This window comes from Tachypleus tridentatus, chromosome 1 (assembly GCF_004210375.1).
Source record: "Tachypleus tridentatus isolate NWPU-2018 chromosome 1, ASM421037v1, whole genome shotgun sequence".
NCBI classification, from domain to species: Eukaryota; Metazoa; Arthropoda; class Merostomata; order Xiphosura; family Limulidae; genus Tachypleus; species Tachypleus tridentatus.
In genome coordinates this window covers 181,056,806-181,073,792 of record NC_134825.1, presented here as the reverse complement: position 1 = coordinate 181,073,792, position 16,987 = coordinate 181,056,806, and positions in this window count along the sequence as shown.

The window sequence follows — 16,987 nt, the reverse complement described above, 5'->3', positions numbered from 1 at the left end:
TTACATCTTTGTAGAAACTATCAGTGTTTAATTTATTACATCTTTGTAGAAACTGTCCGTCTTTAATTTATTACATCTTTGTAGAAACTATCAGTGTTTAATTTATTACATCTTTGTAGAAACTATCAGTGTTTAATTTATTACATCTTTGTAGAAACTATCAGTGTTTAATTTATTACATCTTTGTAGAAACTATCAGTCTTTAATTTATTACATCTTTGTAGAAACTGTCCGTCTTTAATTTATTACATCTTTGTAGAAACTATCAGTCTTTAATTTATTACATCTTTGTAGAAACTGTCAGTCTTTAATTTATTACATCTTTGTAGAAACTGTCAGTCTTTAATTTATTACATCTTTGTAGAAACTATCAGTGTTTAATTTATTACATCTTTGTAGAAACTATCAGTGTTTAATTTATTACATCTTTGTAGAAACTATCAGTGTTTAATTTATTACATCTTTGTAGAAACTGTCAGTCTTTAATTTATTACATCTTTGTAGAAACTGTCCGTCTTTAATTTATTACATCTTTGTAGAAACTGTCAGTCTTTAATTTATTACATCTTTGTAGAAACTGTCAGTCTTTAATTTATTACATCTTTGTAGAAACTGTCAGTCTTTAATTTATTACATCTTTGTAGAAACTATCAGTGTTTAATTTATTACATCTTTGTAGAAACTATCAGTGTTTAATTTATTACATCTTTGTAGAAACTATCAGTGTTTAATTTATTACATCTTTGTAGAAACTATCAGTGTTTAATTTATTACATCTTTGTAGAATCTATCAGTGTTTAATTTATTACATCTTTGTAGAAACTATCAGTGTTTAATTTATTACATCTTTGTAGAAACTGTCAGTCTTTAATTTATTACATCTTTGTAGAAACTGTCAGTCTTTAATTTATTACATCTTTGCAGAAACTGTCAGTCTTTAATTTATTACATCTTTGTAGAAACTGTCAGTCTTTAATTTATTACATCTTTGTAGAAACTGTCAGTCTTTAATTTATTACATCTTTGTAGAAACTATCAGTCTTTAATTTATTACATCTTTGTAGAAATTATCAGTCTTTAATTTATTACATCTTTGTAGAAACTATCAGTCTTTAATTTATTACATCTTTGTAGAAACTATCAGTCTTTAATTTATTACATCTTTGTAGAAACTATCAGTCTTTATTTCCAGGTCATTCTGGATTGTGTTTGGCAAACCAGAAAAAAACACTCGATTTTTTTAAATGGGATTTCAATAATGGATCATATTTCTTGCAAAAATCTACCAATTTTACACACTAACCTCAGATGTTCACCCAAATAACATACTACATCTGTTACTGTTTTTTAAATGTCTTTATTCCTTTTCACCTTTTCATTGTACGTTTGCACATTTATTTTATGTTGGCTGTTTAGCTTGAATTCAATCCGTGATTTTCCAAATCTAGTTGGGCCCAAAGATGAAAATATGTGACTCGAGGAATTTTCATGTCTTTTAATTGCCTTAAGCATGTTATTTCAATCATCAAATCCCCTTGAGTTTCATGTCCCAAATACTCTGTTAAATAATGTTAACACAGCCAGCAGAAACACTTCTACAAGTTAGGACAATCAGTTAACCAAGTTGTTCTGTCATATTGTATTTTTTAACGCACTGCTTTGTTCTTCCAATCAGACTCAGAGCTTGCATCGATGTACCACTAATAAGCTTTGTATAATACAGTTACATTATTTTCTATTACCTTTTCAATCCATATTCAAATCTAAAGGGCGACATTTCACAAAAAAAGTATGCATACAAAATATAACACTGTCACTTAATACATTGCTTGAAGCACCTGCACATCACGTGACATCAGAGAGGTAGGTAACAAGCAGCCACGAGCACAAGGTGCAGGTCATGAAAAACAATATCCAAATATCGCAAAAAAATTAACAATAACTTCTTATTGTTTCTTATTATATTTTATTTGTTTATTGTAAATTTTCAATTTATAAAATAGTAATTACGAAACGGTAACTTATTTATGAATTATTTGTTTCGCGTAATCGTGTTAATGATTTAAGTAATTTGATATGTAGACTATAAATTGTCAATAAGTTCCAATTTTGCGTGTATATTAAAGTAAGATGAACTGGTAACTGCTTCCTCTGTGTAATAGAAGAGGCCAACATAACATTCATTATGTGTTGTGTTTTTTTTTTAATACAAGTATGAATTTGAAAATTTTTATACAGAAAATTATTCATGTAAAAAGCATTTTATAATTTAGAGAATATATTATGTAACAAAAACGTTTTAAGTTAGAAATAAAGTTTTTTCTAGTAGGAAAAAATCTAAAAATCAACTCATGAAAAAACCATTTTGCGAGTTGTAATTACAATTCTTCCCAATAGTGCTTTCACCCGTACGAGATGATTTACTGGTTATGTATGATAGAGTGTTTCCGTATAAAGCAATTGCAACTTCATATTTAGCTGACACTTACAAATATTTTTAATATACATTGGGGAAGCACTTCTTCCCTTGCATCAGTTCCTCTGATTGGCATGTGTCACCTAAGACTGACAGTTTCAGAGATGTCATTTTATTAATCTTTGATCCCTTGTACCGTAATTTAATGTCAGGCAACAAATGACCTCTGATATGCCTAAACACACTTTTTTTAAGTATATTTTCTATGTTCCACGTTCACTTCACAACAATAGGAAAAATCAGGACCTTTGAATAAACAAAACACGTGACGAACGTAAGTAGTTCTACACGTGGAAAGGTGGACACTGCTACAGGAGTGTAATTAACTCCACGTTTTTCTTATTCTCGAGACAAACTTCTGTCGAACTAAGAACGATGATCTTAAAGACTGTCTTTACAGTAAGAACTCCAAGTAAAAACTAAATTTAAAAGGCGCGCTTGAAATCAATATATAAACTCGATTTCTTTGTCCAGGTTTGATTTGTTTTTGAATTTCGCTCAAAACTTACAAGAAAGCTATCTGCGCTAGTCATCATCACCCACCGCCAACTTTTGGGTTACTCTTTCACCAACGAATAATGGGATTTACTGTGACATTATAATGCCCCCACAGCTGAAAAGGCGAGCATCTTTGGTGTTATGGGGATTCGAACTCGCGACCTTCAGATTACGAGTCAAGCGCCCTAACCACCTGGCCATAACGGACATTCTTTGTCCAGTCGACAGTGTCATCAAGTGACTCGTGTTTTCTTTCAGCATTGATCAGTTCTGACATGCATATAATGTCAACTCGGCCAACAGAGGACATTACAGGCATTATTCCTTTCAAACAGGATGCTATTTGTTACTGCAATATCTTCTCTGAACAGACATTATCTACTATAGAAAACAAAGAAAGAAAGCAATGAAAACAAGACTATCTCGACGACCTTCTGAAACAAGTAAATTTAATAAAAGAAAAATTATTTAGTGTGTAACTGCTGTAAATAAAAACATACAATTTGCCTGCATGTCGTACATCTACTTATTTTGAATGCTTAAAACAGCGTGGAAGTTAAGGCGTTCGAGATTGGCCCGGCATGGCCATGTGTGTTCGACTCCCGGTCGCACCAAACATGCTCGCCCTTTCAGCCCTGGGGGCGTTATAATGTGACGATCAATCCCACTATTCGTTGGTAAAAGAGTAGCCAAAGCGTTGGCGGTGGGTGGTGATGACTAGCTGCCTTCCCTCTAGTCTTACACTGCTAAATTAGGGACGGCTAGCGTAGATAGCCCTCGAGTAACTTTTCGCAAAATTCAAAACAAACAAACAAGGCGTTCGAGTCTAAATTACGAGTTGCCGAACATGCTCGCCCTTCTAGCCAGGGGACTTTTTAATTTCACAGTCATTTCCATTGCTTATTGTTAAAGAGTAACTCAACAGATAGTGGTAGGTGGTGTCGTTTTCAAATTAGGAAAAACCAGCGCAGATAACCGTTTGGTAGCTTTGTGTGAAAGCAAAGCACTTTCTTGTTGTTCTTAACATTTGTAAACGCAAACTGGAGTTTATTACTAGACAATTTTATTGATGTAAATATAATAACGACCAACATTTTTCCAGAATGACCCGTCTGGTGGGTCAGCGTTAAGTATGCACACTTATAATGCATAAAAATCCGCGATTTGATTCTACACGGTGTACAATAATATAAATAGCCTACTGTAGTGCTTTATACTAAGACAAACGACGATATCTCCACAACCTATCTTTATCGGATTAGTATTTCGTTTCGTTATGAATTATTGATTTAACTGGATTTAACGAACTGTGAATTATCGATAGGTTCTGATGAAGCTCTAACCACAAGATACTGAACAAATAAAGACACGGTCTGTAGACATCTCGTTACTTTATTTAAATGAATATAGATGGCTCACTAATCCACTCAGCTCCGCCTTCATTGTCCAGTTTCTTGTTTATTTGTTTGCTTATTTTAAAGCAAACCCACATTAGGTTATTCGATGTGGCCACTGCGGGGTAGCTACCCCCCGGATTTCAGCTTTGTAATCCCACTGTCCCACTTGGAGCTTTGGTGTCCAGAGTATGACCTTTTATTTCGTATAATAGTATCTGGATGACACTTACAGGTTTGTGGATGATAGTGACCATACCTTCCTAATGGTTTAGTATCTCCCAAACTTTCATACTCTTGTGTCAATTTACCTCAAACACATTAATGTACAGTGATGTCGAAAAACCCACTTGTAGAGAAATATTTATGTAAAAACGGCTCGTATGGGTTGAGAAAATATTTTACGTAGAGGAGTGAACAACGTTTCGACCTTCTTCGGTCATCGTCAGGTTCACAAAGAAAGAGGTAACTGACCGGAAGCTGACCACATTTTTGAAAGGGGTTGTGTAACTAAGTGTCGAAATGTAGAGGGCGGGTTTAGATGTTTGAATATATAATTTTATATTATTTATTTTATTATTTATTACATTATTTTTAATATAGATATAAAGGTGTTCCTTTGTATTGGTTTATAAGAAACAAACATAAACAAACGCACAATTAAAGAAGCCTACTTATACAACAACTTAAGCCCAATATAAATAACTGCCGTACTTCATATTGGTATCATGAAGTTCTTGTTTAAGTTTCGTCGTATTAAGCTTTTCCCGCCATTTCATTAGGATTTTCGTCATAAATTGTACCCATTAAATTTCTTATTACATTTTGTCATTTTTCGCGCCTAATAAGTGTGTATTCTGTCGCAACATTTTCCTTCAGGTTTCAAATTTCATTTCGTCACATTCGACTTTTCGCGCCAAATAATTAGAAATTCCGTCACAAGTTGTTTGCATCAGGTTTTTGATTACGGTTTCGTCACAGTGATAAACCAGTTAATGAGTGAATTAATGTCAGTTTGGAGTATTAGGTTCAAGCGTTTCCACGTTTACTGAAGTTAATTTTTTTGTAAATACTTTTAAAGTTCATCTTTATATTTTCCGTGCTGAGGTGCATAACATAATATTGCTAATTTGATGAAATTCGGATTTCTTTCAGCCACTAACATTAGTCGGGCATGGTGTGGTGATAAGCCGATCCAAGGATCTGAGACTAACTTTCGATTTCAGTTGTGGGCACGTTATAAAAGTGACTTTATAATCTGTTCTTCTCTGATGCAAGACGAGGGACAGCTGTAGCAAAACCCTAGGGACCTCTAACCAGGGACACCAGTGACACAGCGGTATATTTGTTGACTCACACCGCTAGAACCAGGTTTCGATACCCGTGATGGGCAGAGCACACATAGTCCATTGTGTACCTTTGTGCTTAACTCCAAAAACAAACAAAAAACCTCTGATCAAATAGATGAGCGCGTGTTGTCGATTAAGTTGAAAATACCCTTTCCAACAACTAACTTCTTAATTGGACAGTAGAAGCTACACTGAAATATATGATCGCCTTTTCTCCGACACTGAGAGATATCTGGCGTAATTAGGGCGCTCGACTCGCAATCTACGCGCGGCGGATTCAAATTCCGTCACTGAACATATTCGTCTTGTCAGGCGTGAGGTTGTTATAATGAAAAGGCCAATCGCACTATTCGTTGGTAAATGAGTAGCCCAACAGTTGGCGGTATGTGATGTTCACTAACTGCCTTCCCTCTAATCTACTACTTGAAAATCATGTCCTGAGAGCTCAAATAACTAGTAGTGTTGCGCGAAACTCAAACAAACAAACTGTTCGTAAGATCACAACTATAAGATATTTGGCTAAAATTATGACAATAAATATTTGTTTTTTTTTAGAATTATTATTTTTTATGTGATTACCAATCGCATAAAATATGATGGCCTTGCTAATCGCCATCAAAAATATATAATTCAGAATTTCCGTTTTACATATCGCTAAATGTTCATGTTCTTCAGACATCTATGGGTTTGAACTTGAAAGTTTGATTTACAAGTAGGACTTGAACCGGTGTTGTTACCACATTTTGGGATAAAATTGTTTATTTTTTTTCTGCAATAAAAAAGTCTTTGTTTTTGAATTTCGCGAAAAGCTGCTTGATGTCTAACGGCTTTAATCGTCCATAATACTATGTGACAAAATTTTTACTTTTTATTGTTCATGGGCAGAAAGTGTTATTTCCCAATTGCTTATGCCTAAAGTAAATGGAAAAAGACCTATTTTTCTCTTCAAACTTTGCTTTTGTGACCTGGGAGCGTATAACGAAAACATGATGGAAGACTATATTTGGGGGCTGATACTTGAAAGTGATTTACATTACAGTCGTAAATCTCAAAAAACTACTCACTTCTAAATATTTTTGTATAACTTAGTATAAATATACGTAAATCTTGATTCATATGTTGTTTTATTCAGACCTTATGTAAATGCAAATATGCAAATTTTCCCGTTTTTACACAGAAAATAGGTTAATTTCTAAATTTCATTATCCAGGTCAAGAAAGCAAAGTTTGAAGGGAATAATGGCCATTTTCTGTACTCTTACAACATAAGCAATTAAGAAATAACACATACTATCCAGGAACAAAATTTATATTGCATAGTGTAATTTATCACTGATGCATCAAAGCAATTGAACACCTCCCATCGCCAGGTCTTGGACTACTATTTTTACCAACGAAAAGTGGCTCGGCATGGCCAGGTGGTTAAGGCACTCGACTCGTTACCTGAGGGTCGCGGGTTCGCATCCCCGTCGCACCAAACATGCTCGCCCTTTCAGCCGTGGGGGCGTTATAATGTTACGGTCAATCCCACTATTCGTTGGTAAAAGAGTAGCCCAAGAGTTGGCGGTGGGGGATGATGACTAGCTGCCTTCCCTCTAGTCTTACACTGCTAAACTAGAGACGGCTAGCCTTCGAGTAGCTTTGCGCGAAATTCAAAACAAACTTACACTGCTAAATTAGGGACAGCTAGCGCAGATAGCCCTCGAGTAGCTTTGCACGAAATTCAAAACAAACCATTAATGAAGACACTTAACATTTTCGATCTTGATAAATCTTTCTTTATGGTTATTTTAACCATAAAAAAGGCTTAAGTATTTCTAATACACATACCTTTTTCAAACAAATGTTTTTAAACCATTTGTGTTTCTAAGTGATTTAAGTTTCCATAGACAATTTTATCTTAATAAAATTAGTAATTCTTGAGATTCTAGAGAGATTTATAGTTGTATTTGTTATTGATACAAGTCGACTTCCTGATAGGTGGCACTGTAAAAACTGGTTTAGTCATCGTGTGGAATATGCTAGAGTTCTTGTGCTATTACACCTTTAACTTTTATGTATATTTATTTTACCAATGCTATATTTTCATTGAAATGGAAGTTCTGGGCTTGGAATGTTTATCCTATGCGCACTAGAGATGCGATTTCACTGCGCATTCCCGGTTCACATCTGTATATATAAATTCATAATTTATATTCGGAATAAAATGTTTCCCGTATTTTAAATACAATACCAGATAGTTTTATTGGTTATATTACTCTATAGCCTAGTGTCCCCTACATGTTAACTAATGTCGTTTATGGAAGGCGTTCACGTCTATAACGCTTCTCCATTCACGTAAAGTATTGGGTCACTCCAGGTTTCTTAGAACCAATTTCCCTGATTGTCTGTTTCCTGGACTGTACATCCTGATGACGTTGAATGTCGCGACATAACTCGTTTTGACTAGTATGGGGTTTTGTTTATGACTTTTACATCGTGTGGTTCCGCGAAGTAGATGCTTTTCCAAAAATAAATCTGTTCATCTCACAGGTGCTGGTATTTCTGTCATAGGTGCTTTGTCTGCATAATTTTTAATATTAGAATCTTTCTTTCATATCCGTAAAAAAAATGTTATTTCTTAATATTCACATCCATGTTATTTTTCCCTTTGTAAGATTTTCCCATTTCCATGGGTCAGGTAATGTCATTAGTTCTCGGTAGCTGCGTGAACAAAGAAATGTTCTATCTGAAAGGTGCTTGTGACCCAACGACAATGCACAAATATTTTCATTCGTCTTTATATAGATAGTCAGTAAAAGCTAATTATAACTGTAGAGACAGACTGCTAAAGGATAGCTATATGTTTATACAGACAGACTACTCAATGATAGCTATGTTTTTATATAGAATGACTGCTGAAAGATAGCTATATCTTTATATAGATACTGCTGCAGGATGGCTGTGTCTATGTATAAACTGACTGCTAAAGGATAGCTATATCTTTATATAGATTGACTGTTGAAGGATAGCTGTGTCTTTATATAGAATGACTGCTGAAGGATAGCTGTGTCTTTATATAGACTGACTGCTGAAGGATAACTGTATCTTTATATAGATACTGCTAAAGGATGGATATAACTGCATAGATGGACTGCTATAGGATAGTTGTATCTTTATATAAATACTGCTAAAGGATGACTATCTTTATATAGACGATGCTGAAGGATAGCTATATCTTTATGTAGACACTGCCAGAGGGTAGCTGTATCTTTATATAAATACTGCTAAAGGATGGCTATATCTTTATATAGACGATGCTGAAAGATGGTTATAATTGCATAGACGGATTACTGTATCTTTATACAAATACTGCTAAAGGATGGCTGTATCTTTATATAGACGGACTGCTAAGGATAGCTACATTAATTTTTCTGAACATGTATTATTTTACCTTCACATTTTGGTAGTCGTCTCTTGTTTAATTCTCACTTGGTTTATTTATAACGTGTGCAACGCTCCTTATTTTTAGGCCTAGTGACATTGAAATGGTGTGTTCCATAAATGTAATGGAGTTTCTTTAATCTTGATACTAGTGAAAATAATCTCGTCTTTTGTTCTTTGGGCCTCAGAGTATTTTAAAATGCGTGTTGGTTTGTACGCACCGTTATTTTAATAGCTAGTTTTCGAAAAAAAATTCACTCAAAATAGATAACATAAACAACTCAGCACATGTGTATACGCCGTTGTGTGTGTGTGTATGTAATTAAACCAAACGAAAGAGAGCATACGACAGAAGCGTCTTTGAACGCCCAATAAATCTTTCGCTTACATTCAAAAATCAGATCTAGTCTGCAGAAGTTACAGAGCGGAAACAGTGTTACTAGCAGAGGAGGTAATTGTATTTACAGTTACAGGGGACACTCCCCCTCCTCGTATCATCACGATTGTGAGGACACTCCCCGTCCTCGTATCATCACGATTGTGAGGACACTCCCCGTCCTCGTATCATCACGATTGTGGGGACACTCCCCCTCCTCGTATCATCACGATTGTGAGGACACTCCCCCGTCCTCGTATCATCACGATTGTGGGGACACTCCCCCTCCTCGTATCATCGGAATTAATGATGGTTCACAAACCTCCGGTGTAATTACCATTCACAGTCTGAACTTAGTTGTGGCAAAGTTTATCTACAAGGGTTTAACTTTCTCATCGTAAATTACCGTCAGTTTCTGTAATTGTGTTTAGTACTTAAAACACACAATATTTCATTCTGAGAGATCTAAGTCTCAACTTTTTATTGTATTCAAAGCGAGACTTGAATGTTACAAAGAGATATAAAACATCCATACGTATGCATGTTTTTATGGTTTGTTTGTTTTTAACGGATTTCGAACACGCAGACAACCTGAGACATTTTTAGCGTTAGGGCTGGAAGTCTATACGTGTAGTTGATAAATAGAGCACTGTTACACTGCTGAAGGGTACATGAAAATAAACAAACGGAATGTCTTTTTATAACAAATATGAGGAAGTTTGTTTGTACTATAATACATCCACAAAGAAGCCGAAACTCAGCTGGGTTTTAGGTTTGGTTTGTTAAATAACGATGTGCCACAGGGTTTTAACTGGGTTTTACGTTTGGTTTGTTGCCACAGGGTTTTAAAACTTAACAATTTTCGCTGATTAACATAGAAACGCCAGAAATGTCGAAGAATTTATACATTTTTTGAATCAGTGTTGTTGTTTTTTCTACATCCAAGCATATGGGAAAATTGTCAACATTGAACCGTGCATTAAATAGGTAATTGTTTCAATACCCGTGGCGGGCGAAGCACAGTTAGCCAGCCCATTGTATAGCTTTGTGCTTAATTTCAAAATACAGGGTGTTCGGAAAGTCACTGCGCACTTATATATTTATTAACAGATAAAACTGCACAGTGACTTTCCGAACACTTTGTACAATAACCAAACAATTATATAAATTATATTTATAATTTGATGATGTGTGAGGGTTTAGAATATGAACACGGTTCATTTTAATACGTATGAAATCTGACTATAAACTGATTATCCAAGTGCCAGATATTATGCAGGTAAGTACTAAATGGGCCCGGAATAGCCTTGTGGTTAGGGCGCTTGACTCGTAATCTGAGAGTCGAAGGTTCGAATCTCCGTCCTATCCAACATACTCGCCTTTTCAGCATGGGCGCTTTACAACATTATGGTCAATCCGACTATTCGTTGGTAAAAGAGTAGTTAAAGAGTTGATGGCGGGTTGTGATGATTAGCTGCCTTCCCTCTAGTCTTACACCGATAAATTAAGGACGGCTAACGCAGACATACAAGTTTTAAATATACTAATTAAGTATGCTATAATTTTTAAGTATTTGACATCTGCTGGCCTAAAGCTTCATTGCAGGGACCCACCCATAATTTTATCTTTGTTTTATTTTTTAATTTACTGTATATGTTTCTTTAGATTGTTACTTAACCCGTTTTTCCCCAACACACGTTGTATTATAACACATTACATAAATTTTATTGTACCGTATATTAGTTATATCTCGTCTCTCTTGGGTTGTTGTTCTGAGGACGTTAATTTTAATAAGAATGAAACTGGTTCGTACGTAATTTCCATGAAGTAAAATAGAGTTTTCTTTTAGAAAATACATACCAAGTATAAAAGTTCTTTATTATTTGACGAATCAGAATGATGGTAAGGTCGTGCATGGCCATATTGTTAGCGTGTCGGTCCAGGGACTCGTGTTTCATGGCACATTGCCACTAAATCGCGCCCAAAACTTTCGAGCCATTGTTGCTTTATAAAATTGACGGTTAAATCCCAGTAATAGATTAGTGCAACAGTTGGCGGTGGGTACTCTTCTCTAGGTTTCTTCTCACTGGTGTATCGGTTCAGAATTAGTGACGGCGAGACCTGGTGTAGAATTGCTCGAATCATACCAAACCAAAATAATAGATTTATTGCACCACGAGTCTTACGTAATGAGCGAACTGCACGCGAGAACTAAGCCCTTCAATTTCACGTGAGGCTTGCCCAAGATGGGTTTAGTGAGCTCTTCTAAAGCGTGTATAATACTTCTTAAAACTCTGTTTACGTTAAGTTAACCCTGCCGTTAATAACAAGGACATGAATCATAGTTTATAGACTGGTCAGAATTCTGGTAGCTTTCTGCAAGCCTAATTACCTCTCAACTGAGTTTTCGTTCTCTAATTATCCAAGAAGAACGTCGAGACTGGGTGGTACACGTAAACCATCAGAGTAGAAATGTTCTTTGTTCATCTGTATGTAATTTGTACTGGACTCTGCTAGAGCAACTTCCATTAGTGTGTTCCATATGTAAAGTGTATTATGCTTGAATAGCAGTATTTTGCTTTTACTGATTACATCGTGAACAGAATACGGCAAAAAAAAAAAATGAAGCATACTGGAAGTGTTGATTGGCTTGAGGAGAATAATAGTGTAATACGTGAAGTATTCTAAAAATGCTGGTTTGTAAAGTGTCATGGGAAGTGCCTTAGGGAGTACATGAGGTATTTTGGAAACGCTGGCTTTTAAAGTGTCATGGGAAGTTCCTCAGATGGAGCGTGACTTGTAAGGTATCATAAAAAGTGCTACAAGTACTCTTGTCGTGCTTGTTTCTAAAGTGGCTGGGGTATTCTGGACGTGCTGTTTGGTAAAGTGTCATAGGAAGTGCCTGTAGGCGTTAGCTTATGGTTATCGCAAGTAATGGGTGATAATACTTTTCATTCGTTGTGTTTTTATAAGATATTACACCTTAAAAAGAGAATTGTGAAGGAGAAAGCTAAGTTTATTGCAGAAGTTCAGAGTGTGGCACGTGCTGCTTTTGGAGGCTAAATTACAAAGATGTCTGAGTGGCTTATGGTATGGCCACACCTCTCTCGTACGACATACCTTTCTTTGTGAGGATAGACCTGGGGTGATAAAAGAAAGGGTAAACAACATATTAGATATTCCTGATTTCGTGTTTATGTTTGACGTTATTGGACCAATGTATATGTATTTACTGAGTTGTGTAGAAGTTATTTTCTCATTCATCAAAACAGGTTTTAATAAATGATGTAGTTAACACTAGTGACTTAGTGTTATAAAGAAATCTTTCGACTCTCCGGCTTCATCTTGTCACTGTAACCAGTAAAATATCAGAGTACAGTTTTTCATTTATTCCGTGAGATATTAGTTTTATTTGAGAATGATTCCTTATCAGTAATGCAGTTTGTTTTTTTTAAACAAAAGCAGGACGTGTCATAATGATTGACATGCCAGACTGTAAGTCAGAGATTCTAATGTTCTAGTCCTGTTGCAACAAAATCGACCTCCAAAATTTGCGTCCATTGATGTGTTATAAGTGATGGTAGAGTCTCACTATTTCTCAAATAGTAGACCCAACTAAACTAATTTTTCTACTCTGATAATTAAGTATATTCATGCACACTCACACAAACACACAAGGAATATTTCAAAATCTGGTGGTTAACTTTTTTTAATATCCTAGTGGTCATCTCAAACGTAATTTATCAAGAACGTAGTTTAATAGACAGGTTGATTTCCTAACGTACAGTCCCTCCCCCTAGTAAATCAACGATGCTAATTGGGTTTAAACTATCGTGGTTTGCAAATCATAAATATCTTTACATTTAACAACAATAAAATCAATCTCGTGGATTGCTCACGCCTTGTTTCTGAGATGAAAAGATATACAATTAAGCAGAAACGGAACCACCTACTACGATCCAAAAGAGGTACCATTCTCACAGTAACTTCATTATTGTTTTTATTTTGATTTATGTACACTAACTGGCAAAAGAACTCAAAGCTCAACCATTGAAGGGTTGGTTCTTGGAACAACCGCGGAAATTAAAACCAGTGTTTACGAAGATTTTTTTCATCGATTTATACACGGTGATCCAATGGGAGATATTATACTGATTTCCTATGGGAAAGAACAAAACAAATTTACCTTATTTGGCTTATAATAGTGTCAGTTAAGCACACCTGGCTAGCAACAATATCAGTTAGAACATCTGGCTTCTAACAATATTAGATTAATCACTTGGCCAGCAACGATGTCAGTAAGAACACCTGGCTTGCAACAATGTCAGATTAAACACTTGGCCAGCAACAATATCAAATCACTTGGCTTTTAACAATATCAGTTAGAACAGCTGGCTTCTAACAATATTGGATTAAACACCTGGCTTGCAACAATGTTAGATTAAACACTTGGCCAGCAACAATATCAAATCACTTGGCTTCCAACAATATCAGCACAGCTGGCTTCTAACAATATTGGATTAAACACCTGGCTTGCAACAATGTTAGATTAAACACTTGGCCAGCAGTAATATCAGTTAAAATACCTGGCTTGCAACAGTATCAGAACACCTGGCTTGTAATAATGTTAGATTAAACACTTGACCAGCAACAATATCAGTTAAAACACCTGGCTTGTAACAATGTTAGATTAAACACCTGGCAAGCAACACTATCAATTAAAACACTTGGCTTCCAACAATATCAGAACATCTGGCTTCTAACAATATTGGATTAAACACCTGGCTTGTAACAAAGTCAGATTAAACACCTGGCAAACAACACTATCAATTAAAACACTTGGCTTTTAACAATATCAGTTAGAACAGCTGGCTTCTAACAATATTAGATTAAACACCTGGCTTGCAACAATGTTAGATTAAACACTTGGCCAGCAGTACTATCAGTTTGCAACAATATCAGTTAGAACACTTGACTTCCAACAATATCAGAACATCTGGCTTCTAACAATATTGGATTAAACACCTGGCTTGCAACAATGCTTGATTAAACACTTGGCCAGCAGTAATATCAGTTAAAACACGTGGCTTGCAACAGTATCAGTTAGAACACCTAGCTTGTAACAATGTTAGATTAAACACTTGGCCAGCAACAATATCGGTTAAAACACCTGGCTTGTAACAATGTCAGATTAAGTACCTGGCAAGCAACAATATCAATCAAAACACTTGGCTTGCAACAATATCAGTTAGAACAGCTGGCTTTTAACAATATTAGATTAAGCACTTGGCCAGTAACAATATCAGTTAGAACACCTGGCTTGTAATAATGTTAGATTAAACACTTGGCCACCAATAATATCAGTTAGAACACCTGGCTTGCAACAATGTCAGATTAAACACTTGGCCAGCAACAATATCAAATCACTTGGCTTCCAACAATATCAGAACAGCTGGCTTCTAACAATATTGGATTAAACACCTGGCTTGCAACAATGTTAGATTAAGCACTTGGCCAGCAGTAATATCAGTTAAAACACCTGTCTTGCAACAGCGTCAGTTAGAACACTTGGCCAGCAATAATATCGGTTAAAACACCTGGAGAAAAAGTAGCTTGAAATGAACACTTGAGAACAAATGAACAAAGAGATAGTTATTTTTTTATTGTCATTCATTTTGTTATTAATGAACTTATGATTGTTTTGTTCACCAGAAAATATCGAAAAGAAACGATGAAACTAAAAACCAAGTCGAATACTGGTATATAATCCACATAATACATCGCGAAACCTGAATAGATGTAATAAACCTGGATACATATACTGCACGTGCAACTAAAAAAAACGTCACGAGTGACAGTAACGTCACTTCCTGTACATCTGAGAGAAGAACTGCCATTGACAATAACTTAAACCAATAGTTTGTTACACCGGTCTTCGATTTGTTCAGTTTAGGTAAGAGATCCATTCATGTAGAGAAATCACAAAGTGTGTCATCTGTCTATAACTGGTTAAAACCTATCACGTGCTTTCGTTACCCTGTCTCGTTAAGCGCAGACCTACGAAAGGGACTGTATGTTTTAAGCCCATCACGTAATAGAAACACAGTTGATCCGGTAAACTGAATATTGACCCCTGTTCCGCTTTTCATTTTTTTCTTTATGGAACATTGGCAAATAATTTATATTATTATGTGCCCTGGTGTTTAGAAATCTGGAGTTTGTTTTTTATATAAAATATATAATTTTAACGTGTTTAAAACCTTTTTGAAGATATTCCTTTGTAATATATTATCGTGCTAACAGGGTTTCTTGAATGAGAGAAAATCGTCTCCGGTTTTCAGGAAGAGACGACTGCTTAATTAGGTCGGGAGTAAAATATCTTTTATGTTCGTGAAGTAACATAAACCCACGGAACATCAGATACACGTGGCTTCTCGTATAAGTGCTAAATCAACACTTCATAGGTGCACATCACAGTCCACACCTCTTGAACTACAGTGTGTGACAGGTGCACATCACAGTCCACACCTCTTGAACTACAGTGTGTGACAGGTGCACATCACAGTCCACACCTCTTGAACTACAGTGTGTGACAGGTGCACATCACAGTCCACACCTCTTGAACTACAGTGTGTGGCAGGTGCACATCACAGTCCACACCTCTTGAACTACAGTGTGTGACAAGTGCACATCACAGTTCACACCTCTTGAACTAAAGTGTGTGACAGGTGCACATCACAGTCCACACCTCTTGAACTAAAGTGTGTGACAGGTGCACATCACAGTCCACACCTCTTGAACTAAAGTGTGTGACAGGTGCACATCACAGTCCACACCTCTTGAACTAAAGTGTGTGACAGGTGCACATCACAGTCCACACCTCTTGAACTAAAGTGTGACAAGTGCACATCACAGTCCACACCTCTTGAACTACAGTGTGTGACAGGTGCACATCACAGTCCACACCTCTTGAACTACAGTGTGTGACAGGTGCACATCACAGTCCACACCTCTTGAACTACAGTGTGTGACAGGTGCACATCACAGTCCACACCTCTTGAACTACAGTGTGTGGCAGGTGCACATCACAGTCCACACCTCTTGAACTACAGTGTGTGACAAGTGCACATCACAGTTCACACCTCTTGAACTAAAGTGTGTGACAGGTGCACATCACAGTCCACACCTCTTGAACTAAAGTGTGTGACAGGTGCACATCACAGTCCACACCTCTTGAACTAAAGTGTGTGACAGGTGCACATCACAGTCCACACCTCTTGAACTAAAGTGTGTGACAGGTGCACATCACAGTCCACACCTCTTGAACTAAAGTGTGTGACAAGTGCACATCACAGTCCACACCTCTTGAACTACAGTGTGTGGCAGGTGCACATCACAGTCCACACCTCCTGAACTAGTGTGTGGTAGGTGTAAATTACAGTACACACCTCTTGAACTACAGTGTGTGACAA